Source organism: Musca autumnalis, unplaced genomic scaffold (genome assembly GCF_047663935.1).
Source record: "Musca autumnalis isolate F117 unplaced genomic scaffold, ASM4766393v1 scaffold_1, whole genome shotgun sequence".
In the NCBI taxonomy this organism is placed as follows: domain Eukaryota; kingdom Metazoa; phylum Arthropoda; class Insecta; order Diptera; family Muscidae; genus Musca; species Musca autumnalis.
In genome coordinates this window covers 49,931,147-49,957,690 of record NW_027411644.1, presented here as the reverse complement: position 1 = coordinate 49,957,690, position 26,544 = coordinate 49,931,147, and the positions used below count along the sequence as shown (strand labels likewise).

Below are 26,544 nucleotides of genomic sequence, written 5' to 3'. Positions count from 1 at the left end.
TTTCGAAACAAAAATGTGTGCGAATGAAAAACACCCAAACTTTAGTTTTCGAAATTTATTTCCTTGCTTTTGCTTCAAAACAGAAAACTAATTTGAAAAACACACTCAAATTTGGTAGTGTTTCTTAAGGCCTCGACACATAAGAAGCATGGCATTCTTGCTTAAGTCATATCTGATAAAAGACTAAAGTTCGACCTAATAAAAAGATTTCAGAATCAATTTTGAATTAGGTCGAACTTGGTCGGTTAAGTATCTGTGGACCAGAACCAGGGAAAACAGTATAAAAATCCCATTTGCTTTGTTATTTTGACCTTTAAGAACCGTCTATACAGAGTTCATATGTCCTAGAAAGATGTTTATTGGGATCTGAGGTACATTTTTGTAGTCGGTTGTTGCTTCAAATTTGATCGGTTTGATAGCTGCAGACCAAAACCCGAGAAAAATGTTTAAAAGAAATTTAACCTAGGCGATTTTGACCTTGCACATGAAGTTTGATGGATTATATGTGTTCACAATTTTTGTTCCTTAAGACAAGATCTACAACTTTGCCTCTGAGATAAGTTCAAAATTCCCAACGGTTTGGAAGATATAGTCTTGAAAAATTACCCCTTTTTACATCAAAGCCTCAAACCCTTTGGAGGCCTACAACCGCGAAAGTTGATGAGATAGGGAAAAACGACGAGGCACGTGTCTTCAATTTTTAATCTTCTATCACGGTGCGGTGTCAGATATGGTTAATAATTTTCGTGTTGCACAGTGATATTCGAACTGATGCCCTTTCTTACTAATATGTTAGGAAAAAATCAACAGATTATCCTATATGGGCCCAAATATACAAAAAAGTTAAAAATTTGTACACATTTTATTAATTTTAGCGGTATAGGAATTTACCCTCGGAGTCGATTCGGAGTCGGAGCCGGAACCGGAGTCGTGAAGAAAATTGTTCTGGAGTCTGTTCTGATTGAAAACGACATTTTTTTTACAGAATGCTTTTATGCTCTTAGGACAGAAAGCCCTTAATTAAAATACCTCCAAAAATGTGACTCGCTGTTGATGTGTAGGGGTGAGCTACGGCTGAAATCGAACTAAAGTGTTACTTAAATAAAAATAGATATCAATCAAAAATTATTACAAAGTACAACAAAATGTTGAGTGTTCACCATTTCCATATTAAATATTGTTTATTTGTTTTTTTATATCCGATTTCAAATCCACGAACCTGGTATTATTTGCTATTCAATTAATTCAACAATTGGTCACGCATTAATTTGCATGCTCACATCACTTAATTGGTAATATTTCCCTACAATGAGCGAACTATTTAAAGCCATCAAGAAAGATGTCTTAATCATTCCACAATTCATCGTTGTGTCAAGTATTCCAAATACAATCTCCCAAAAATGAAGTTCCTAGTAATGGTTGTTGCTGCTTTCACCGCCCTATTAGCCTACAATGATGGCAATGTAAGTATTTTCGAACATTTCCAACTGGAATTTACATTTATTCATTTTCTTCCTTATAATTTATAGCCACCACCAATCAATCCCTACTAATCGTAGAGAACTCCAGCAGTAATGATATAAAAACAATAGTCCTGAATAAAATGTTTATAAAAGTGCATCAAAACTCAATCGTTTTTGTTAAAGCTTTATATATATTTGATCTTAGTTTTGAAGATAGTTTCCTGTCACCGACGTAGTTACAAGGGTGGGTCAAAATGGTAATTTTTAGATCTTTTTGGTATTTTTAATGATGATCGGGAGCCAGAACATCAACATTTTCGGCGGCGGCAAATTTTTTTACTAAATTGTCGAGAGATATCGGGCTTGAAAATGTCGAATTCTGAAAAAACTAACAAATAGAACAAATCTATTTTTGTAGTTTTTATCAGCTTTCTGTAAAAAATTTTGCACAGTGTGCATGGATGTAATTTTCGCGATTTAAAATTTAAAATCAATTTTTATCAAAGATTGTACTTTTCAATTTTCTTGAAATTTTTTGTATTAAACTACACTGTGCAACACGAAAATAATTAACCATATTCTGACACCGCACCGTGATAGAAGATTGTATCGGCTATTTTTTAACTCCCTTCGCCACAGATGATCAATAACTTTGCACTTTAATCCAGTTTATGGCCACATCTGGGCTCATCCTAAGATTTTATGATGATCGGGAGCCAGAACATCAACATTTTCGGCGGCGGCAAATTTGTTTACTTAATTTTCCAGAGATCTCGGGCTTGAAGAAGTCGAATTCTGTAAAAACTATATGCAAGAACAAATAGAACAAATATATTTTTGTAGTTTTTTATTAGCTTTCTAATAAAAAATTTTGCACAGTGGGCATGGATGTAATTTTCGCGATTTAAAATTTAAAATCAATTGTTATCAATGATTGTACTTTTCGATTTTCTTGAAATTTGTTTAATAACTACACTGTGTAACACGAAAATAATTATCCATATTCTGACACCGCACCGTGATAGAAGACCACAAAAGAGAAGACACGTGTCTCGCCGTTTTTCCCTATCTCATCAACTTTCGCGGTTATAGGCCTCCAAAGGTTTGAGGCTTTGATGTAAAAAGGGGTCTTTTTTAAAGACTATATCTTCCAAACCGTTGGGAATTTTGAATTTATCTCAGAGGCAAAGTTGTAGATCTTGTCTTAAGGAACAAAAATTGTGAACACATATAATCCATCAAACTTCATCTGCAAGGTCAAAATCGCCAAGGTTAAATTTCTTTTAAAAATTTTGCTCGGGTTTTGGTCTGCAGCTATCAAACCGATCAAATTTGAAGCAAACAACCAACTTCAAAAATGTACCTCAGATCCCAATAAACATCTTTCTAGAACATATGAACTCTGTATAGACAGCTCTTAAAGGTCAAAATAACAAAGCAAATGAGATTTTTATCCTGTTTTCTCTGGTTCTGGTCCACAGATACTAAACCGTTCAATATTCAAGAAAACAACCATCTGCAATAATGTAGCAAAGACATCAATGAACAACTTTCTGGAACATGCGAAATGTCTATTGACGGTTCAAAAAGGTGAAAATACCAAAAAACATTTAAAAATATTCTATTTGGTCTGGTCCAAAGATACTAAACCGCCCAAAACTTAGGGATACCGCCAACTACAAAAATGTACCTAAGATTTCAGTAAACAACTTTCTAGAACATATGAGGATTCTAGGAAACTGTTAAAAACTCAAGTAAATTTGAAAGGCTTGGTATTTAGTTGGTTGTTTTCTCGAATATTGAACGGTTTAGTATCTGTGGACCAGAACCAGAGATAGGATAGAAATCCCATTTGCTTTGTTATTTTGACCTTTAAGAATCGTCTATACAGAGTTCATATGTTCTAGAAAGATGTTTATTGGGATCTGAGGTACATTTTTGTAGTCGGTTGTTTGCTTCAAATTTGATCGGTTTGATAGCCCGAGAAAAATTTTTAAAAGAAATTTAACCTTGGCGATTTTGACCTTGCAGATGAAGTTAGATGGATTATATGTGTTCACAATTTTTGTTCCTTAAGACAAGATCTACAACTTTGCCTCTGAGATAAATTCAAAATTCCCAACGGTTTGGAAGATATAGTCTTGAAAAATGGCCCCTTTTTACATCAAAGCCTCAAACATTTGGAGGTCTACAACCGTGAAAGTTGATGAGATAGGAAAAACGAGGAAAAACGACGAGCCACGTGTCTTCAATTTTTTAATCTTCTATCACGCTGCGGTGTCAGAATATGTTATGGTATTTAAACTATCATCTACGGACAGATCGAATGTATTTAGGGTCTTTTCTGAATTTTGTGACCGTTTTGGACATTCGAACTTGCCGACAAAAATGTGGATTAGGAAATTTCAAAAGTGTTGGGGAGGAGGAATCTTATTTTTGGTAGATATCGCGCTCACTAGTCATTTCAGTGGGTCGTCGCATAAATTTTGGACTAGAAAATCGATATCGGTCATTTTGGAAGTTAAACTAAATTTGGACAACATATTAGGAGATCCAAAGTTTTGAACAAATTGGTTGCCCCCTTTCAAGAGACATCGTGCATTCCGTTTTGCATTTTTAGTGAAATTTTTTAAGTATTGAGGGGAAAGTATCGGAAGTTATTGCCCATCTTCGAACTGAGACTAAGTTTGGACAAAATATGACAAAAGCCAAATTTTGGACCAAATCGGTTGATCAATTCGAGAGTTATTGTGCTCTTCAGCGACTACATATAGTGCTATGGGGTTTTTACACCTTTCAGGCAGTTTTATCAAGAAGAATGGAACTGCCCCTGAAAAAACTTTTACCGTCGTAATTGAGGCAGCGAATGCATATGGCTTCAATAGAAATAAAAGTGATTCGAGAGCAGATTTAAAGTGAACTTATCCGAAATTTTGTGCGGGAGGTACGCAAAGTAGTGGACAAATATAATCCATATTCAAAACTGATATACATCTGGTAGATATATTAGGGTGTGTAATGTATGGACCACATCGGTCACTCCCTTCAAGACTTATCGTGCGCACAATTTTGCCGAAAATTTTTGAACTTTTGTGGGGGAGGTACCTGAAGGAGTGTACCGATATGGCTTGTCTTCGAACTTAAGCTAAGTTTGGACAAAATATGACGAAGGTCAAATGTTGGACCAAATAGGCAGATTCGTTCGAGAGTTATCTTGCGCTCCAACAACTACGCACGGTGTTATAGGGGCTTTTTGTACGTTTCAGGCTATATTCCCAGGAAGTATGGACTTGCCCCAGATAAAATTTGTACCGTCGTATGGGGGCGGTGAATACAAGATGTTACAACAAAAACCGAAGCGATTCGAGAGCTGATCCTAAACTGAACTTTTCCGAAATTTTGTGTGGGAACCGATTGAGTCCTTATTGGAACCTGATCTAAGTCTGGTAAAAATTTCGCGATATGCAAAGTATGGACCACATCGGTTACTCGCTTCAAGAGTTATAGTGTGCACGCATTTTGCGAACATTTTCGGACTTTTGTGGGGGAGGTACCGGAAGGAGTGGACCTATATAACCCATCTTCGAACTTAGACTAAGTTTGGACAAAAAGTTACGAAAGCCAAATTTTGGACCCAATCGGCTCATCCGTTCGAGAGTTATCGTGCGCACCAGAAAGAAGGACGGACATTGCTCAATCCACTCCGAATTGTCTGAAACACATTTCGTCCAAACATACTTGGGGTCTAAAACCATTATATCGATGAGGCACATTTTGCCCGTATGAAAGTGTATATACCCTCGTTAGCATAAATGCTGAGGTATAAAAATCAACAGATTATCCTATATACAAAAATTTGTACGCATTTTATTAATTCTAGCGGTGTAGAATTTACCCTCGGAGTCGATTCGGAGTCGGAGCAGGAACCGGAGTCGTGCAAAAAAATTGGTCTGGAGTCGGAAACCCTGATTGAAACACGACATTTTTTACCAGAATGCTTTTACGCTCTTAGGACAGAAAGCCCTTTATTAAAATACCTCAAAAATGTGACTCGCTGTTGATGTGTAGGGGTGAGCTACGGCTGAAATCGAACTAAAGTATTACAAAGTACAACAAAATGTTCAGTATTCACCGTTTCCATATTAAATATTGTTTATTTATTTTTTATATCCGACTTCAGATCCACGAACCTGGTTTTATTTGCTATTCAATTAATTCAACAATTGGTCACGCATTAATTTGCATTCACTCACACCACTTAAGAAGTAATATTTTTCCATTGGATATTTTACATTGAACGAACTATATAAAGCCCCTATGAAACATTTCTTAATCATTCCACAATTCATCGTTGTGTCAAGTATTCCAAATACAATCTCCCAAAAATGAAGTTCCTAGTAATGGTTGTTGCTGCTTTCACCGCCCTATTGGCCTACAATGATGGCAATGTAAGTATTTTCGAACATTTCCAACTGGAAGAAAATTTAGAGCATGGAATTTACATTTATTCATTTTTTCCTTATAATTTATAGCCACCACCAATCAATCCCTACTAATCGTAGAGAACTCCAGCAGTAATGATATAAAAACAATAGTCCTGAATAAAATGTTTACAAAAGTGCATCAAAACTCAATCGTTTTTGTTAAAGCGTGTTACAAATTTGATCTTAGTTTATGATGATAGGTTCCTGTCACCGACCTAGTCAGAAGGGTGGGTCAAAATGGTAATTTTTAGACATTTTTTGTATTTTTTTTTAGTTTTTGCCTTTTTAAGGCGAAAACCATTATTTTTGTGAGGTTTTTAATTAATTTCATTAATCGAGCTATATGACCTTGGGAGATTACTGCTAGTTAGTCCAGGTGACTAGTCGTAGTAATAGTTAAGTATTGTAAAATTGAAAATACTTAAATAAAAAAAATTATTTTTTGGTGACAGGATAAAAAATTACTTCCAAATTTAGATCAAGTTCCAAGACGGATCGGCCTATTATTTAAGTCCCTTCGCCACAGCAGATCAATAATTTTGCGCTTTAATCCAGTTTTGGCCACATCTGGGATCATGCTGAAATTTTATGATGATCGGGAGCCAGAACATCAACATTTTCGGCGGCGGCAAATTTTTTTACTAAATTTTCCAGAGATATCGGGCTTGAAAAAGTCGAATTCTGTAAAAACTATATGCAAGAACAAATAGAACAAATCTTTTTTTGTACTTTTTATCAGCTTTATATAAAAAATTTTGCACAGTGTGCATGGTTGTAATTTTCGCGATTTAAATTTTAAAATCAATTTTTATCAACGATTGTACTTTTCGATTTTCTTGAAATTTTTTGTATTAAACTACACTGTGCAACACGAAAATTATTAACCATATTCTGACACCGCACCGTGTTAAAAGAACCAACTACAAAAATGTACCTCAGATCCCAATAAACATCTTTCTAGAACATATGAACTCTGTATAGACGGTTCTTAAAGGTCAAAATAACAAATCAAATGGGATTTTTATCCTGTTTTCTCTGATTCTGGTCCACAGACACTTAACTGTTCAATATTCAAGAAAACAACCATCTGCAATAATGTAGCATCAATGAACAACTTTCTGGAACATGCGAAATGTCTATTGACGGTTCTAAAAGGTGAAAATAGCAAAAAACATTAGAAAATATTCAATTTTTACACTTTTTTCTCCGATTCTGGTCCAAAGATACTAAACCGCCCAAAAATTAGGGATACCGCCAACTACAAAAATGTACCTAAGATTTCAGTAAACAACTTTCTAGAACATATGAGGATTCTAGGAATGATTCTCACGGCTGAAATTCAAGAACAATTAAATTATTTTTAACAGAGGGAATTGCTCAGGTTTGGAAATAACAAACTGTTAGAAACTCAAGTAAATTTGAAAGGTTTCGTATTTAGTTGGTTGTTTTCTTGAATATGGAACGATTTAGTATCTGTGGACCAGAACCAGAGAAAACAGGATAGAAATCCCATTTGCTTTGTTATTTTGACCTTTAAGAACCGTCTATACAGAGTTCATATGTTCTAGAAAGATGTTTATTGGGATATGAGGTACATTTTTGTAGTTGGTTGTTTGCTTCAAATTTGATGGGTTTGATAGCTGCAGACCAAAACCCGAGACAAATTTTTAAAAGAAATTTAACCTTGGCGATTTTGACCTTGCAAATGAAGTTTGATGGATTATATGTGTTGACAATTTTTGATCCTTAAGACAAGATCTACAGCTTTACCTCTGAGATAAATTCAAAATTCCCAACGATTTGGAAGATATAGTCTTGAAAAATGGCCCCTTTTTACATCAAAGCCTCAAACGATTGGAGGCCTACAACAGCGAAAGTTGATGAGATAGGGAAAAACGACGAGCCACGTGTCTTCAATTTTTTAATTTTCTATCACGCTGCGGTGTCAGAATATGGTATGGTATTTTAACTATCATCTACGCACAGATCGAATGTATTTAGGGTCTTTTCAGAATTTTGTGGCCCGTTTTGGACATTCGAACTTGCCGACAAAAATGTGGATTAGGATTAAAATTCAAAAGTGTTGGGGAGGAGGTACTTAAAGGAATGGACCGACATAGTCCATTACGAAAGTTGATCTTATTTTTAATATATATCGCGCCCACTAGTCCTTTCAGTGGGTCGTCGCATAAATTATGGACTAGAAAATCGATATCGGTCATTTTGGAAGTTAAACTAAATTTGGACAACATATAAGGATATCCAAAGTTTTGAACAAATTGGTTGCCCCTTTCAAGAGACATCGTGCATTCCGTTTTGCATTTTTGGTGAAATTTTTTAAATATTGAGGGGGAAGTACCGGAAGTTATTGCCCATCTTCGAACTGAGACTAAGTTTGGACAAAATATGACGAAAGCCAAATTTTGGACCAAATCGGTTGATCAGTTCGAGAGTTATTGTGCTCTTCAGCGACTACATATAGTGCTTTGGGGTTTTTACACCTTTCGGCCAGTTTTATCAAGAAGAATGGACTTGCCCCTGAAAAAACTTTTACCGTCGTAATTGAGGCAGCGAATGAATATGGCTTCAACAGAAATAAAAGTGATTCGAGAGCAGGTTTAAAGTGAACTTATCCTAAATTTTGTGTGGGAGGTACGCAATGGAGTGGACAAATATAATCCATACTCAAAACTGATATACATCTGGTAGATATATTAGGGTGTGTAATGTATGGACCACATCGGTCACTCCCTTCAAGACTTATCGTGCGCACAATTTTTCCGAAAAATTTTGAACTTTTGTGGGGGAGGTACCTGAAGGAGTGTACCGATATGGCTTGTCTTCGAACTTAAGCTAAGTTTGGACAAAATATGACGAAGGTCAAATGTTGGACCAAATAGGCAGATTCGTTCGAGAGTTATCTTGCGCTCCAACAACTACGCACGGTGTTATAGGGGCTTTTTGTATGGACTTGTGCCAGATAAAATGTGTACCGTCGTATGGGGGCGGTGAATACAAAATGTTACAACAAAAACCGAAATTTTGTGTGGGAGATACCTGAAGGTGTGGACCGATTGAGTCCTTATTGGAACCTGATCTAAGTCTGGTAAAAATTTCACGATATTCAAAGTATGGACTACATCGGTTACTGCCTTCAAGAGTTATCGTGCGCACAAATTTTCCGAACATTTTCGGACTTTTGTGGGGGAGGTACCGGAAGGAGTGGACCTATATAACCCATCTTCGAACATAAACTAAGTTTGGACAAAAAAAATACGAAAGCCAAATTTTGGACCCAATCGGCTCATCCGTTCGAGAGTTATCGTGCGCACCAGCCAGACAGAGAGACCAGTCCGACAAACGGACATTACTAAATGGACTCCAAATTGTCTGAAACACATTTCGTCCAAACATACTTGGGGCCTAAAACCATTATATCGATGAGGCACATTTTGCCCATATGAAAGTGTATATACCCTCGTTAGCATAAATGCTAAGGGTATAAAAATCCACAGATTATCCTATATGGGCCCAAATATACAAAAATTTGTACACATTTTATTAATTTTAGCGGTGTAGGAATTTACCCTCGGAGTCTATTCGGAGTCGGAGCCGGAGTCGTGAAAAAAATTGGTCTGGAGTCGGAAACCCTGATTTAAACACGACATTTTTTTTACCAGAATGCTTTTACGCTCTTAGGACAGAAATCCCTTAATTAAAATACCTCAAAAAATGTTACTCGCTGTTGATGTGTAGGGGTGGGCTACGGCTGAAATCGAACTAAAGTATTACAAAGTACAACAAAATTTTTAGTGTTCACCATTTCCATATTAAATATTGTTTATTTCTTTTTTATATCCGACTTCAGATCCACGAACCTGGTTTTATTTGTTTCAATTAATTCAACAATTGGTCACGCATTAATTTGCATGCTCACATCACTTAATCGGTAATTCATCACTACAATGACCGAACTATTTAAAGCCCCCATGAAAGATTTCTTAATCACTCCACAATTCATCGTTGTGTCAAGTATTCCAAATACAATCTCCCAAAAATGAAGTTCCTAGTAATGGTTGTTGCTGCTTTCACCGCCCTATTGGCCTACAATGATGGCAATGTAAGTATTTTCGAACATTTCCAACTGGGAGAAAATTTAGAACATGCAATTTACATCTATTCATTTTTTTCCTTATAATTTATAGCCACCACCAATCAATCCCTACTAATCGTAGAGAACTCCAGCAGTAATGATATAAAAACAATAGTCCTGAATAAAATGTTTATAAAAGTGCATCAAAACTCAATCGTTCTTGTTAAAGCGTTTTACAAATTTGATCTTAGTTTATGAATTTAGGTTCCTGTCACCGACGTAGTCAGAAGGGTGGATCAAAATGGTAATTTTTAGACATTTTTGCTATATGACCTTAGGAGATTACTGCTAGTTAGTCCAGGTGACTAGTCGTAGTAATAGTTAAGTATTGTAAAATTGAAAATACTTAAATAAAAAAAATTTGTATTTTTTGGTGACAGGATAAAAAATTACTTCTAAATTTAGATCAAGTTCCAAGACGGATTGTATCGGCCTATTTTTTAAGTCCCTTTGCCACAGAAGATCATTAATTTTGCGCTTTAATCCAGTTTATGGCCACATCTCTCTCTGAATTTTTTTCTGATGATTAGCTCACCACAGCAAAAAAAAAAAGGAAGTCAAAAACCTCGCTTTGAAAATGTTATGAAATCGTTACTTACGATTTGTCATTCATGACGATATATACGGGCAAAATGCGCCTAATCGAAATAATGGTTTTAGACCTTAAATAAGATTGGACGAAATCCGTTTTAGGCATTTTGGAGCCGATTTAGCCCTGTCCGTCTGTCTGCGATAACTCTCGAACGGATTAACCGATTTGGTCCAAAATCTAGCTTTCGTAATATTTTGTTCAAACTTAGTTAAAGTTCGAAGGTGGGTCATGTCGGTCCACTCCCTCGGTTACCTGCCTCACAAAAGTTCAAATCCCTTTGCAAAAATTATAGGCAAGATAACTCTGGAAGAGGCTAACTGATTTGGTCCATTTTTTGCACATCGTAATATTTTTACCAGTAATAGATGAAGTTCGAATATATACTATAAAGGTCCACTCCTTCGAGTACTTTTTTCAGCAAGTTTTCTTAGCGGCCCCTGGGGCAAGTCCATACTTCCTGAGATAATGGCCTGAAAGCTTCAAAAAAACTCGGTACCATCTAAAATGGCAAATCCCCAAGATAACTCTCGCATTCAGTTTCTGAGCGGTCGAAACTTTGCGCATCGTATTATTTGATCTCATCATGTATAAGGTTGGAATAGTCCATATTCCGGTTTCGCCCTTCGAGCACCTCCCATACAAAATTCGGAAAAAGTGAAGTTTAAGAGCTGCTACCCAATAGTTTTGAAAATTTTCAGCAGGTTGTCCATTAGAACGGTACAATTTTTTCAGAAGTAAGTCCATACCTCCTAATATAATGGCTCAAAAGCTCGAAAAAAATCCATGTCGGCACATAACAAAATAGCTAGTGTACAATATAACTCACAAACTTTATTAAAAACTTCTTCCAAACTTAGTTTAACATAATTAAATACTTCGAGATCGCCAAGAATCAGAAGTTTACTTACTAAAAAATTTTGTAATCTCAATCCTACACTTTAACAGTAATTTGAATTGCAAATTTAGGATTCGAGTGATATCCTCAAAGTACCGAAAATCGGGAAGTATCGTTATATTGGGGCTATGTTGATAATTGTTGATGCAGATGTGTGGTGACCACTACAACCTTCAAATGTCAAATTACAGTTAGTTCGGTTAAAAATTTTAGCTAAAATTGCCAATTACTGAAAATTGGGAGGTACCGTTTTATGGGAGCTATATCCGAACATGGACCTATGTTGACAATTTTTTATGGAGAGGTGTTGTGACCACTAAGAACTTCAAATGTCAAATTACTGCTAGTTCGGTTTAATATTGTAGCTAAAATCATCAAATTACTGAAAATCGGGAGGTACTTTTATATGGGGGATTTATCAATACATCGACCTTTCTTGACAATTTTTGGTTGAGAGGTGTGGTGACCACTAAGAATTTCAAATGTCAAATGTTCAAATTACAGATAATTCGGTTAGAACTTGTAGGTAAAATTCTCAAAATACCGATAATCCGTTATATGGGGATACCGAAATCCGTTATACCGAGGTACCGTTATATGGGGCTATACCAAAACATGGACCTACGTTCATAATTATTTCGAATATAAGTTTTTTGGTCACTAAGAACCCTAAATATCAAATTATAGCTAATTCGGTCTAGAAATGCGACTTAAATCGTCAAAATACCTGAAATCGGGCGGTAACGTTATATGGGGGCTATTCCAAAACATTGATCTACGTCCACTAGTTTTTTTTATATAAGTTTATTGACACTTAAGAACCCTAAATGTCAATTTATAGCTAAATCGGTCTGAAAATGTAGCTAAAAACGTCAAAATACCATAAATCGGGGGTACCGTTATATAGGCGCTATACCAAAACGTGGACCTATGTCCACAACTTTTGTTATATAAGTTTATTGACACTTAAGCACCCTAAATGTCACATTATAGATAAATCGGTTTGAAAATGTAGCTAAAAACGGCAAAATACCGTAAATCGGGGGGTACCGTTATATGGGGGCTATACCAAAACGTGGACCTATGTCCACAACTTTTGTTATATAAGTTTATTGCCACTTAAGAACCCTGAATGTCAAATTAAAGCTAAATCGGTCTGAAAATGTAGCTTAAAAACGGCAAAATACCGTAAATCGGGGGGTACTGTTACATGGGGGCTATACCAAAACGTGGACCTATGTCCACAACTTTTGTAATATAAGTTTATTGACACTTAAGAACCCTAAATGTCAAATTATAGCAACATCGGTCTGAAAATGTAGCTAAAAACGTCAAAATACCGTAAATCGGGGGTACCGTTATATGGGGGCTATACCATATAACAACTTTTGTTATATAAGTTTATTGACACTTAAGAACCCTGAATGTCAAATTAAAGCTAAATCGGTCTGAAAATGTAGCTTAAAAACGGCAAAATACCGTAAATCGGGGGGTACTGTTACATGGGGGCTATACCAAAACGTGGACCTATGTCCACAACTTTTGTTATATAAGTTTATTGACACTTAAGAACCCTAAATGTCAAATTATAGCAACATCGGTCTGAAAATGTAGCTAAAAACGTCAAAATACCGTAAATCGGGGGTACCGTTATATGGGGGCTATACCAAAACGTGGACCTATGCCAACAACTTTTGTTATATACGTTTATTGACACTTAAGAACCCTAAATGTCAAATTATAGCTATATCGGACTGAAAATTTAGCTAAAAACGGCAAAATACCGTAAATCGGGGGGTACCGTTATATGGGGGCTATACCAAAACGTGGACCGATATAGCCCATCATCGAACTTGACCTGCCTGCAAACAAAAGACGTATTTTCCCAAAATTTCAGCGTTCTATCTCCATTTTTGTGGATGCTAAAGTGATTACCACAGACGGACGGACGGACGGACGTGCACAGATCGACTCAGAATTTTACCCTGATCAAGAATATATATACTTTATAGGGTCGCAAATGAGTATTTCAATGCGTTACAAACGGAAAAACAAATTTAATATACCCTCCATACTATGGTGGAGGGTATAAAAAGATAAGGTTGTAAGTAAATAAATAACACTGTGCGACAAAAAAAATATGGGACAAACTGAGCAGATTATGAAAGTAGGACTAAAAATATGAGGCACGTGTATCGGTGTTTTTCACCTTGACATCGGAAAGTAACCAAAGTAGGCGGGACAAGTTCCGCCCATTTCTTGTTTTTGCGAAATATTCGATTTAAGATATCTTTTTCCCGTAAAATTCAACAAAGCAGGCGTTTCTACACTAAATATATTATTAAGGACCACGACAAAATCGTGCATCTTAGGACCCATATGTTATCTATATATTCACTAGACAATATCTGTAGACCTCCAACGCATTTTCGTATTCAATATAAGGTACCCTTGACTTATCCCTACACCACTACGTGGACAGGGTATTATAAGTTTGCTTTGGTAAAAATTCATGTAACACCGCGAAATATTTGTCGGAGACCCCCAATATGGTATACCAATCTTCATATCTCGACGAGATAAAACGATTTTGAGATGTCCATTATAAATTATAATCAAACTGCAGGCCGCAATTATGGACCGATCATCACGAAATTTTGCATGGAGGTCGGGTTTAGACCAGAATAGATCCCTATTTTTGTTAGAGATGATCGTGAAATATTTAGCGGGTAAAATGGACCAAAAACATAATTTTTATCCAATTTTGTAGTGGCTCTGTAGGTCGCAATAATAGTCCGATCAACACGAAATTTTAAATATGGTAAGAGTATATGAAAAAGAAGTAGCTTGCAATTTGAGATGCCGATCAGATAATATTTAGAGGGTTAAATGGACCAGAACTTTTGTGTGAAAATTGTGAAAAATTTGTATATACAGCTTATATCTTTGTTCCTGAAAGACACATTCTTCCCTCGTGAGATATATTTGGAAGACGATCTCCTGACCTTTGCACTGGTGTCGATTACGTTGATGTACGTGATCAGATAAAAGAGCTACAGCCTAACATATCCAGTTTTTTGTTTGTAGTGTAGTAATTAACACTTTAGAGGACAATAGTCATGAAATTTTGCACGAGGTAAGAGTTTAGGTAGAAGAAAATGCCTATAATTTTGCATGATGATCTGATATTATTTAGCGGGTGACATAGACCATTACTTTTGTATGAGAAATATACAAATTTTATTTTTGGTCTATATTTTAATTCCTGGAGGGCATATACCGGCAAAGTAGCCTACATATGGAATAATAACTACTGACCTTTTCCCTGATGCATATTGCAATAAGCGTCTGCTAGATAACGGGCCTACTGCCTAATATATAATGGGTTTTGTGTAGAGGACCACAATTTCCTCCCATGCTACAAATTGTCTCTATCATGACAGAGAAATTTTCAATTCAGTTGAAAAATTTGATTTTTTATACAAATACTGCAGGATGGGGTCGCCTCGCCACCTATTTTATACCTTAGGATTTACAGGATACAAACAAAATACGACCAGAGATGCGTCTCATCGAAATATTGGTTTTAGACCCCAAGTATGTTTGGACGAAATTCCTTTCAGACAATTTTGCCAATTTTAGCTCTGTCCGGTCATCTGTCACTCTTAATGTCTAGCTGGCTGGCGCGAACGATAACTCTCGAACGGATCTACCAATTAGAACCAAATTTTATACTTCGTAATATTTTGCCCAAACTTTGTTTAAGTTCGAATGTAGGCTATGTCGGTCCACACCTGCCCCAAAAAAGTTCAAAATTGTTTTCGAAAAATTGTTCAATAACGATAACTGGCGAAGTGAGCAATCGATTTGCTCCAAACTCTCCATATATATTTTTATTCCTTCCAGATATAGATCGGATAAGACTATATCGGTCCACAGCTTAGGTTACCTCCCACACAAAATTCGGAAAATAAAAATTTAAAGTCCTCTCAAGTCTTTTGAATTCTTTTCAGCAGATTGTACTTGCGCCGCAAATCCGCAAGATAACTCTCAAGGGAATTTTCTGATAGGTCGAAACTTTACACATCGTATTATTTCATCCAGTCATGTATCAGGTTGGAATATGGACTATATCGGTCCGTCCTTCGAGTACTTCCCACACAAAATTTGGGAAAAGTGCAGTTTGAGGACCCGTATCGGATCTATTTGATTTTTTTGAAGAAGGTTCATTTCACGGTCCCTATTCTCGTCCCTTTTCCGGGGTAAGTCATACTTCCTAAGATAATAGTCCAGAAGTTCCAAAAACCCCTGCCGGCTCCAATAAAATTGCAAATCTGAAAAAATAATTCTCAAACTTTTCCAAAACTCAGAAGTTAGCTTACTAAAATTGATTTGGTATAGCCCCATATTACGATACCTACAGTTTCCAAGTATTTTAAAGCAAACTAGTGTTAAAAAATAAATATATTTTTATACGGCAGAGGCTGAGGGTATATCACCGTTAGCGCAGCTGACTTATACTATCTTCTTTGGTGTATAATTGAATATGAATAATGCAAATTTTTTGAATTTCTATTCAGTGTTACTTATTTCTACCGGTCTGAAATATATTTTTGATATCACAATATATGCCCACAATGAACTATTTTCGAAGCATATGTGAGGTACAGGTGCACAATTTTTGGACGATAGATCTTCAATAAACTCGCAATTTTCCCAATTATGTATTTCAAAAAGGAACCTGATATTCAAAGACAATTTGAAGATGTAGCCGGGGGGCTAATCAATGTGAAATTTCAAATTTTCGAATATTTTTTAGAAATGTATAATTTATATATTTTTCCACAAACATCCCAGTAAAGGCAAGGGAGGCTTCTCTTATACCAATGCATTCATATTAAGTTATTGATATGTGACCTAGTTTTTATCGCCGAGGCCGAACGGCGTGTCCTAAGTTGCCACTTGTAGAGACGTTTTACATGGCTGAAATACTCAGGAAATATCGCCAACATTACTAAGGGGTATTTTGTCACCGTTGACAATTTGATGGGAATCGAACCCGGACATTCAGCGTGCAAGGCGGTTGCACATAGCTAATTCCTACAGGTTGTGGTGTAAGGTATCACATGGTTGGCTCCGACAATCTGGATAAAAATCGTAAAAAATATCAAAAACAAGGTTATATATTCTAGTTAGAGACATCTTTTGTTTGGAGAAACATAGTGAAATTTGATTTGGAACATTTCTTCCTTTAACAATATCCCCAAAAATTTAAGGATTTTGTTAGATTTTGATCCACTATGGAATTATGTAAAATTAACAGTCCAAAATTAAAACAAATGATTTCATCCTAAAATGTATAAATTTGTAATCTAATTTTCTTTACAAAATATAATATTCCAGAAGAGAATTAGCTGTATAGGTCCGCGGGTTCCTTTATCCCTCATAGAAGCGTACCTCTTGATTTTCGGTATTTTGAAAGTTTTACCGAAATATCGGAAATTTGGTATTTATTCTAAAACTTTCCGCCAGAAATTGGTAGGTAAAGAACGAAGTTTTTATATAGCCCCCATGGAACGGTGCCTCACGAATTTCGGTATTTTAAAGGTTAGCCACATTGTTTTACCGAATTTGCTGAAATTTGGTATTTAGTCTTCTTAATAAACGAAGGGAAACGAATGTTTTCCATTTTACTTCAATACAAATCGTGGTGGAGGGTATAACAAGTCCGGCCTGGCCGAACATAACGCCGTTCTCATTTTTTTAGAGCTTTTGGGTCATGTAAGTAATGCAACATAATTACAAGAACTACCTGTGATGACAATTTCAAAACATTATTTTTTTTTTGAGGGAGGAAGGAGTTGTCCGATATACACACATAAGGAGTTCAATATACCCTCAGCCTTTAGGCTAAAGAGGGTATTTACACTTTGATACGACCAAAAATGTGCCTCATCGAAATAATGGTTTGAGACCCCAAGTATGTTTGTACGATATCCGTTTCAGACATTTTTGAGTAGATCTAGCAATGTCCGTCCGTCTGTCTGTCTGTCCGTCTGTCTGGCTGGTGCGCACGATAACTCTCGAACGGATCAATCGATTCGGTTCAAATTTTGGGTATCGAAATATTTTGTCCAGATTCGATTTAAGCCCATATAGGTCCACTCCTTAAGGTACCTCCCCCACAAATTTTCAAAAATTGTCGCAAAACTTGTGCGCACGATAACTCTTGTAGGGAATAACCGATTTGGTCCATACTTTGCACATCGTGTAATTTCTACCAAACTTAGGTGAGGTTCCAATATGGACTCAATTGGTCCACTCCTTCGGGTACCTCCCACATAAAATTTCGGAAAAGTTTAGTTTAGGACCTGGTCTCGAATCGCTTTGATTTTTGTTTACTCAAGTTGTATCCGCTGTCCTCTATACGACGCTGTAAGTTTCATTAGGGGCAAGTCCATACTTCCTGAGAAAATAGCCTGAAAGTTACAAAAAACCCTATGACACCGTGTGTAGTGGTTGGAGCGCAAGATAACTCTCGAACGGATCTGCCGATTCGGTCCAAAATTTGGCTTTCGTAATATTTTTTTGTCCAAACTTAGTTCAAGTTCAAAGATGGATTATATCGGTCCACTCCTTCCGGTACCTCCCCACAAAAGGTCGAAAATGTTCGGAAAATTTGTGCGTACGATAACTCTTGAAGGGAGTAACCGATTTGGTCCATACTTTGCACATTATGAAATTTCTACCAGACTTAGATGAGGTTCCAATATGGACTCAATCGGCAAACTCCTTGGAGTACCTCCCACACACAATTTCGGAAAAGTTCAGTTTAGGACCTGCTCTCGAATCGCCTTGGTTTTTGTTATAACATCTTGTATTCAATGTCCCCTATACGAAGGTACAAGTTTCCTCAGGTGCAAGTCCATACTTCCTGAAAAAAGCCTGAAAGTTGGAAACAAACCCTATAACACCATTTTTATGGGTGGAAGCGCAAGATAATTCTCGAACGGAAATGCCGATTCCGGCCAAATTTGGCCTTCGTAATATTGTTTCCAAACTTAGTTTAAGTTCGTAGATAAGCCAAATCGGTCCACTCCTTCAGGTACCTACCCCACAAAAGTTCAAAAATATTCGGAAAAATTGTGCGCACGATAACTCTTGATGGGAGTGACCGATTTGGTCCATACTTTAAACATTCTCATAATATCTACTAGATATAGATCAGTTTCGAATATGGACTATATTTGTCCACTCCATCCCGTACCTCCCACACAAAATTTTGGATAAGTTCACTTTAAGACCTGCTATTGAATCACTTTGATTTTTGTTCAAACAACTTACATTCGCTGCCGCAATTACGATGGTAAAAGTTGTTTCAGGGGCAAGTTCATACTTCTTGAGAAAACAGACCGAAGGGTGTAAAAACCCCCTATGGCACCCCCATGGTCTATGTCGGTCCATTCCTTTAAGTACCTTTTCCGCAAAATTTTTGAACCTTAATCCTAATCAACATTTTTGTCGGTTCATACGACCAAAATTTTGAAACCCCCTAAATACATAAGTTTTTTGTGAAAAAATGTTTCAATTTACACAGTGTAACGTGACCGTTTCATATATGTATTTCTACATGCATCCATTACCATCAACCACCACTTCACAGTCAGTATAGTGTACAAATTTAACTTGGGAGTAATTAACGATAACCACCGTTTATAATAATTCTCATTCACTTCGTGTAACTACCCGAATATGTATTCTGGTTTTATTCACCGAAGTCGTCGAACACCAGCCGACGAAGTACGAACAGACGTGTGGCTCGTCCGCAGTCCCGTTACCAAGTCAGCCCCGATTCGGCCCTGCGCTTAGCACGCTCCAAGCTCTTAGCAAGCTCCCTGTGCTTAGCACGCTCCAAGCTCTTAGCAAGCTCCCTGCCCTTAGCACGCTCCAAGCTCTTAGCAAGCTCCCTGCGCTTAGCACGCTCCAAGCTCTTAGCAAGCTCCCTGCGCTTAGCACGCTCCAAGCTCCTAGCAAGCTCTCTGCGCTCAGCACGCTCCAAGCTCTTTGCAAGCTCTCTGCGCTTAGCACGCTCCAGGCTCTTAGTAAGCTCCAAGCTCTTAGCCAGCTCCCCCTAATCGTTCCCTTCCTAACAGCAACCCATATACCCGACGACTGATGAGCTGAGTTCCACACCCGAAGAGTACCGAGTCAACAACCACCCGAATAACGCCGAGCCGAGTTCTACATCCGACAACTGCCGAGCTGACAGCCGCCCGATTGCCCAGGGGCGAGTCGTGTAGAGCCGAGTCCACCCGACAACTGCCGAGCCGAAAGCTACTGAGAGCCCCGAGCCGACAGCAATCCGAGTCGTGTAGAGTCGAGTCCACCCGACAACTGCCGAGCCGAAAGCTACTGAGAGCCCCGAGCCGACAGCAATCCGAGTCGTGTAGAGCCGAGTCCACCCGACAACTGCCGAGCCGAAAGCTACTGAGAGCCCCGAGCCGACAGCAATCCGAGTCGTGTAGAGCCGAGTCCACCCGACAACTACCGAGCCGACAGCAAGCCGAGTCTTCTAGAGCCGAGCCACATCCGACAACTGCCGAGCCGAAAGCTACCCGATTGCCCCGAGCCGACAGCAACCCGAGCCTTGTAGAGCCGAGCCACGCCCTACAGCTGCCGAGACGAAGCCGCCCGACTTCCCCGAGCCGACAGCAATCCGAGTCGTGTAGAGCCGAGTCCACCCGACAACTGCCGAGCCGAAAGCTACTGAGAGCCCCGAGCCGACAGCAATCCGAGTCGTGTAGAGCCGAGTCCACCCGACAACTACCGAGCCGACAGCAAGCCGAGTCTTGTAGAGCCGAGCCACATCCGACAACTGCCGAGCCGAAAGCCACCCGATTGCCCCGAGCCGACAGCAACCCGAGCCTTGTAGAGCCGAGCCACGCCCTACAGCTGCCGAGACGAAGCAACCCGACTGCCCCGAGCCGATAGCAAACCGATTAGTGTGGAGTCGAGCCATACCAGACGATTACAAAGCCAGTGCCGATCCGACAGCCGCCGAATAACACAGAACCAATCTCAACTAATCACTAATATTGCATCCACTCTCCACACACATATATTATTCGTTCATCAAACACCAAGAGTTCAAAATAAAGATTAAACTTGTAAACACTCGTGTTTCACTTAAGGTTTGTGGGTCCTTAGGCCGACCCTGGCAGCGACTGAGCGTACCTCAGCCCTAGATAAAACCACCCGTTATAACAGGCTGAGGGTATATCTCTGTCGGCAAAGCCGACTGACACTTTCTTACTTGTTTTTGAATGTGATTGAAGTTGGAGAGAAATATTACGATGTGCAAAGGTTGGATCAATGTTAGTTGCTCCTTTCGATAGTTATATTAGTTGATTACCGTAGAGCTGAAACCACTCGTGTTTGCATTGAAAACTGGTGTATTTCAGCTCCGATAGATCGGTGATGCTCTCCGAGTACGGCATTTACTCTGTATCTTTGTATCTCAGTATCAGTGTGAATGCTACACAATTCTGTATGATAAGCTCGTTGATTTAGAGTTTCCTGTTTGTACTTTTGGAATTTTCTCTAAACTATCGACAACACCTTGTTGCGCTGACACATCTGTAAAATCTTCCTCTCCTGATGAAGATGACCCACTGGTGTCATGGGGTGGTACTTTATAGCAGTCCTCAGACCGACATTCTGCAAGGTTTGAATAGTCGTCCACACTGACACCATATAGATTACCACAGAATGTCATACCGACAAAATTTGTACTATTGCAAGTAAAATGTACAAAAAATGTCTAAAAAATTCCATTTTGACCCACCCTTCTGACTACGTCGGTGACAGGAACCCTTTAATAAAAACGATTGAATTTTAATGCACATTTATAAACATTTTATTCAGGACTATTGTTTTTATATCATTACTGCTGGAGTTCTCTACGATTAGTAGGGATTGATTGGTGGTGGCTATAAATTATAAGGAAAAAATGAATAAATGTAAATTCCATGTTCTAAATTTTCTTCCAGTTGGAAATGTTCGAAAATACTTACATTGCCATCATTGTAGGCCAATAGGGCGGTGAAAGCAGCAACAACCATTACTAGAAACTTCATTTTTGGGAGATTGTATTTGGAATACTTGACACAACGATGAATAGTTGAATGATTAAAAAATGTTTCATAGGGGCTTTATATAGTTCGTTCAATGTAAAATGTCCAATGGAAAAATATTACTTCTTAAGTGGTGTGGGTGCATGCAAATGAATGCGTGACAAATTGTTGAATTAATGCCTGAAAGTGTTGTCGAAAAACCAAGTTTTTGGAGAGGGAGCCGGACTCTGTGAATGAGAGCCGAGCAATTTGAATTACGAATAATTGGGGTACTACTTCGAATAAATTATTGACTGTTACTACTTATTTGCTAAAACAGAGAGATCATAATGTCACACATTAAATTGCATGCAGACACAATTTAATTGGTAATATTTTGTCACCGTGAACGAACTTATAAAGACCCCCATTAAAGATATCTTAATCATATCCCAACAAGCGTTGTAATGAGAATTTCAATACAATCTCCTAAACATGAATTTCCTAGAAATAACTGTTGCTACTTTCACAGGTATATTAACCTTTTATAATGGCAAACTTACCAGCGTAAGTATTTTAAACCTTTAGACCCGATAACAGATTTAAAACATATTTATACCCTACATAACACAGTGGTAAGGGGTATTATGTCTTTGTGCATTTGTATGTAACATACAAAAGGAAACGAAATAGACCCATAGTTCCTTTTGGGGATATACATATAATCACTTTCTGAGTCGATTTATGCATGTCCGTCCGTCTGTCTGTCTGTCCGTCTGTCCATGTATTTTTGTTCGCAACGTACAGGTCGCATTTTTTGTCCGATTCAGCTGAAAATTGGGGACTACAACTTTTTTAGCCATAGGAAGAACGCTAATGCTTTTGGGGAAAATCGGTTTAGATTTGGATATAGCTCCCATATATATTTTCGCCCGATTTCACGTATTTGCTGCACCAAACACGCTATATACGTCCAATTTTGATGAAATTTTGAATGTGTGACTGAATTTGGTCTAAAAATAAATGTGCCAAATTATATCGAAATCGGTTCAGATTTGGATATAGCTCCCATATATACGTTCGCCCGATTTTACGTATGTGCTGCACCAATCACGCTATGTACAGGTCGCATTTTTTGTCCGATTCAGCTGAAAATTGGGGACTACAACTTTTTTAGCCATAGGAAGAACGCTATTGCTTTTGGGGAAAATCGGTTCAGATTTGGATATAGCTCCCATATATATTTTCGCCCGATTTCACGTATTTGCTGCACCAAACACGCTATATATGTCCAATTTTGATGAAATTTTGAATGTGTGACTGAATTCGGTCTACAAATAAGTGTGCCAAATTATATAGAAATCGGGTCAGATTTGGATATAGCTCCCATATATATTTTCGGCCGATTTCACGTATTTTCTGCACCAATCACGCTATATACGTCCGATTTTAAAGAAATTTGGAATGTTTGACTCAATTTGGTCTAGAAATAAGTGTGCCAAATTATATAAAAATCGGTTCAGATTTGGATATAGCTCCCATATATATTTTCGGCCGATTTCACGTATTTTCTGTACCAAACACGCTATATATTTCCGATTTCGATGAAATTTGGAATGTGTGACTGAATTCAGTCTAAAAATAAATGTGCCAAATTATATCGAAATCGGTTCAGATTTGGATATAGCACCCATATATATTTTCGGCCGATTTCGCGTATTTGCTGCTCCAAACACGCTATATAAGTCCGATTTCAATGATATTTGGAATGTGTGACTGAATTCGGTCTGGAAATAAAGGTGCCAAATTATATCAAAATCGGTTTAGATCTGGATATAGCTCCGATTTATATTTTACATATTCACAGTGGTGTAGGATATCATATAGTCGGCCCCGCCCGACTTTGATCCTTTCCTTACTGGTTTTGTTTATAATTCATAGCCAATACCATACGCTCCCGTCTCACTTTAATCGACGTAAAATAATCATTAATAAAATGTTCATAAAAATAATTTAAAATACATCCGTATTTATTAATGTATTCCCCCGCTGAATATTTTTAATGACAAATACGAAATATTTTTCATAAAATGACCAATGTGTCAGAAAAGTTCTTTAAAAGTTATCAGGCCAAAAATTGTGGATTTTAAGATTAATTTTGAGACACTATCGGACCTATCCGACACATAATTGTGGATTTTGAAAGAATATTTTTATCTAGATATAAGACCAACAATCGTGGACACCAATAATTGTGGGTTTTAATTAGGCAGGAAAAAAATAAAATTCGGGCGGCGACGACGATATGATACCTTACACCACTGGGAATGAGGAATTATTAGTTTTCCTTCCCTTATTCCTCGAAAGAGGAAATAGTCGCTTGTTATATAACAGCTACTATACTAAAGTGCAGTACACATTGTCAGTTTTGAATGTCGATTTTTTTTTCGCAATTATCCATAACTGGCCAACCATCCAATAACCACAAAATATTTTGTGGTTGCATGGTGAATGACAAAAATGAACGGCCACACACACTAGCAAGCAACCGATTATTTGAGCAAAGCTGTCATTCAAAACTGACAATGTATAGCCAGCTTAAGAAGCATTTCATTCAACATGTTTCGATTACACTGTGCAAAAAAAATTCAATTTTTTTCAAAATGATGGGAAAAACTGAGCAGATTATGAAAGTAGGGCTAAAAATATGAGACACGTGTATCGGCGTTTTTCACCTTGACATCGGAAAGTAACCAAAGTAGGCGGGACAAGTTCCGCCCATTTCTTGTTTTTCCGCAATATTTCATTTAAGATATCTTGGAATCCGTGCATTTTAGACAGTGTCTTTGGCAACTTTAAAGACAAAAGTATGGGGAATTTTTGTGTTAAAAATTGTAACCCTCATGCTGTTCATTAAAAGGCTCTTTTCTGTCCTTTTTTCGAAAATCTTTCAAAATCTCATTTAAGATGTGACCATATCAAATCAAAATATTCTACAAAATTGCTCGTCATAAAACTTTACTATAGTCCTCAGAATACCCGAAATCTGTAAATCTATCCTAATCGCCAGGAATCTCTAAAAAAGGAAAAACACGTTTTATTTTTTTATTCAAAATTGTCCAACAAACATGATTTTAGAGGCATGACGTCAAAGACAAATATATTTTTCGTCAAATTTCGCTGTAGGTCACCACAGAAATGAGGTCTCCATTTACATTACGTATCATGAAAATATCAGTATCAATTTTGCTGAAAAACCAATATTTAAAATTTTTTTTGAGGAAAAAAATTTCGTTCTTATTTTGAGTTGATACATGAAAGTAATATGAAACTTGGTTCTAGCTGAAAAATGTCAAAAGAAGATAAAATCTACACAAAATTTCACTATGAGTTTCCGAATAAATCATATATAACCCCATGGAAGACTAAATAACAAACATTTCGGTCGTCACAGCCTTCAGAATTACGAGAATGGGGTGGTAACGTCCTTCGGGGGCTATATGAAAACTTGGACCTATACCGACGAATTTCAATCAGAATTTCAATCCAACTAAAACTAAATACCAAATTTCAGCCATTTCGGTGGGTTGTTGTGGCCACAACCTTCAAAATACCGAAAATCGGGAGGTACCGTTATATGGGGGCTATATTAGGCCGTCGATCTAAATCGATAAATTTCTAGGAGAAAGTTTTATACCCCCAACAAAGACTAAGTACCAAATTTCAGCCATTTGGTTGTGATAATGAGGCTAAAACCTTCAGAATACCAAAAATCGGGTGGTACCGTTCTATGGGGGTTATATGAATAAATTTCAACAACAGATATCATATGGAACGTTTAATACACCAAATGAAGACCAAATACTAAATTTCAGCCATTTCGGTGGAATATTGAGGCCACAACCTTCAAAATACCGGATATAGGAAGGTACCGTTCTATGGGGGCTATATGAAAGCGTGGACCTATACCGACAAATGTCTGGGAGAAAGGTTTGTACCCCCAACGTAGACTAAGAATAACATTTCAGCCATTTCCGTAGGATAATGAGCTAAAGCCTTCAAAACACCGAATATCGGGTGGTACCGTTCTATGGGGTCTATATGAAAGGTTTTGACGGTTTTAACTTCATTATCACACCGAAATGGCTGAAATTTGGTAATTAGTCTTCATTGGGGGTACAAAACTTTTCCCCAGAATTTTGCCGGTATGGGACCACGCCTTTATATAGCTTCCATAGAACGGTACCTCCCTATTTGCGGTATTTTGAAGTTGTGTCCTCAATATTCCACCGAAATGACTGAAGTTTGGTATTTACTCTTCTTTGGGGTATATGCAATTTGTTGGTATGGGTCCACGCCAATATTCCATTTTCGACAATGGATAGACTCCTACTGCCTCCCACTATTGCTTAAATTAAACTGTGAACACGCGATAACGCTATAACGCTAATTCCTGATGGCCCACAGGGTCTCTAACAAAAATTTCATCACGCCATAACGCGGAAGTTCGACTCACGGAGGATCTGTCCTTCGGGGTTCATGATATACTCACCAAGGCCTTTTTCCCCCAAGAGGAATTTTCCGTGCCCCAGACTTTCACCTCCATTTGGTTGCACATTGTTATCTAATCTAATCTAAAAAAATGTGTTCAGCTAGGTGAAAGGTACCACCTACGGGGTTATATCAAAGAGTCAACCTATCTTTAAATTTTTTGGCGAAAAGTGTTATAGCTGCAGGGAACTTCAAGAGTAAAATTGAGGGTAGTTTCATCAAAACAATGTAGACCCTCAAAAATGGACCCATGTTGACGAATTTTAGTGAAGAAATTTCGTGACCACTGAAAAT

At 37.6% G+C, this 26,544-nt stretch overlaps 4 long non-coding RNA genes across 4 annotated transcripts; 3 read left to right on the top strand and 1 right to left on the bottom strand.

The window, feature by feature from the left end:
• The first annotated feature begins 1,326 nt into the window (after window positions 1-1,326).
• On the top strand, window positions 1,327-1,626 carry LOC141390525 (uncharacterized). Its single transcript, XR_012409397.1, has 2 exons — window positions 1,327-1,463; window positions 1,530-1,626. It is a non-coding gene; the product is annotated as an uncharacterized lncRNA (long non-coding RNA).
• Window positions 1,627-5,679: 4,053 nt separating this feature from the next.
• On the top strand, window positions 5,680-6,092 carry LOC141390524 (uncharacterized). The gene is made up of 2 exons (XR_012409396.1): window positions 5,680-5,911; window positions 5,996-6,092. It is a non-coding gene; the product is annotated as an uncharacterized lncRNA (long non-coding RNA).
• Window positions 6,093-9,873: 3,781 nt separating this feature from the next.
• LOC141390522 (uncharacterized) lies at window positions 9,874-10,249 on the top strand. The gene is made up of 2 exons (XR_012409395.1): window positions 9,874-10,067; window positions 10,153-10,249. It is a non-coding gene; the product is annotated as an uncharacterized lncRNA (long non-coding RNA).
• Window positions 10,250-21,479: 11,230 nt separating this feature from the next.
• On the bottom strand, window positions 21,480-22,046 carry LOC141390521 (uncharacterized). Its single transcript, XR_012409394.1, has 2 exons — window positions 21,661-22,046; window positions 21,480-21,576 (listed from the first exon to the last, which is right to left on the bottom strand). It is a non-coding gene; the product is annotated as an uncharacterized lncRNA (long non-coding RNA).
• Window positions 22,047-26,544: the final 4,498 nt, after the last annotated feature.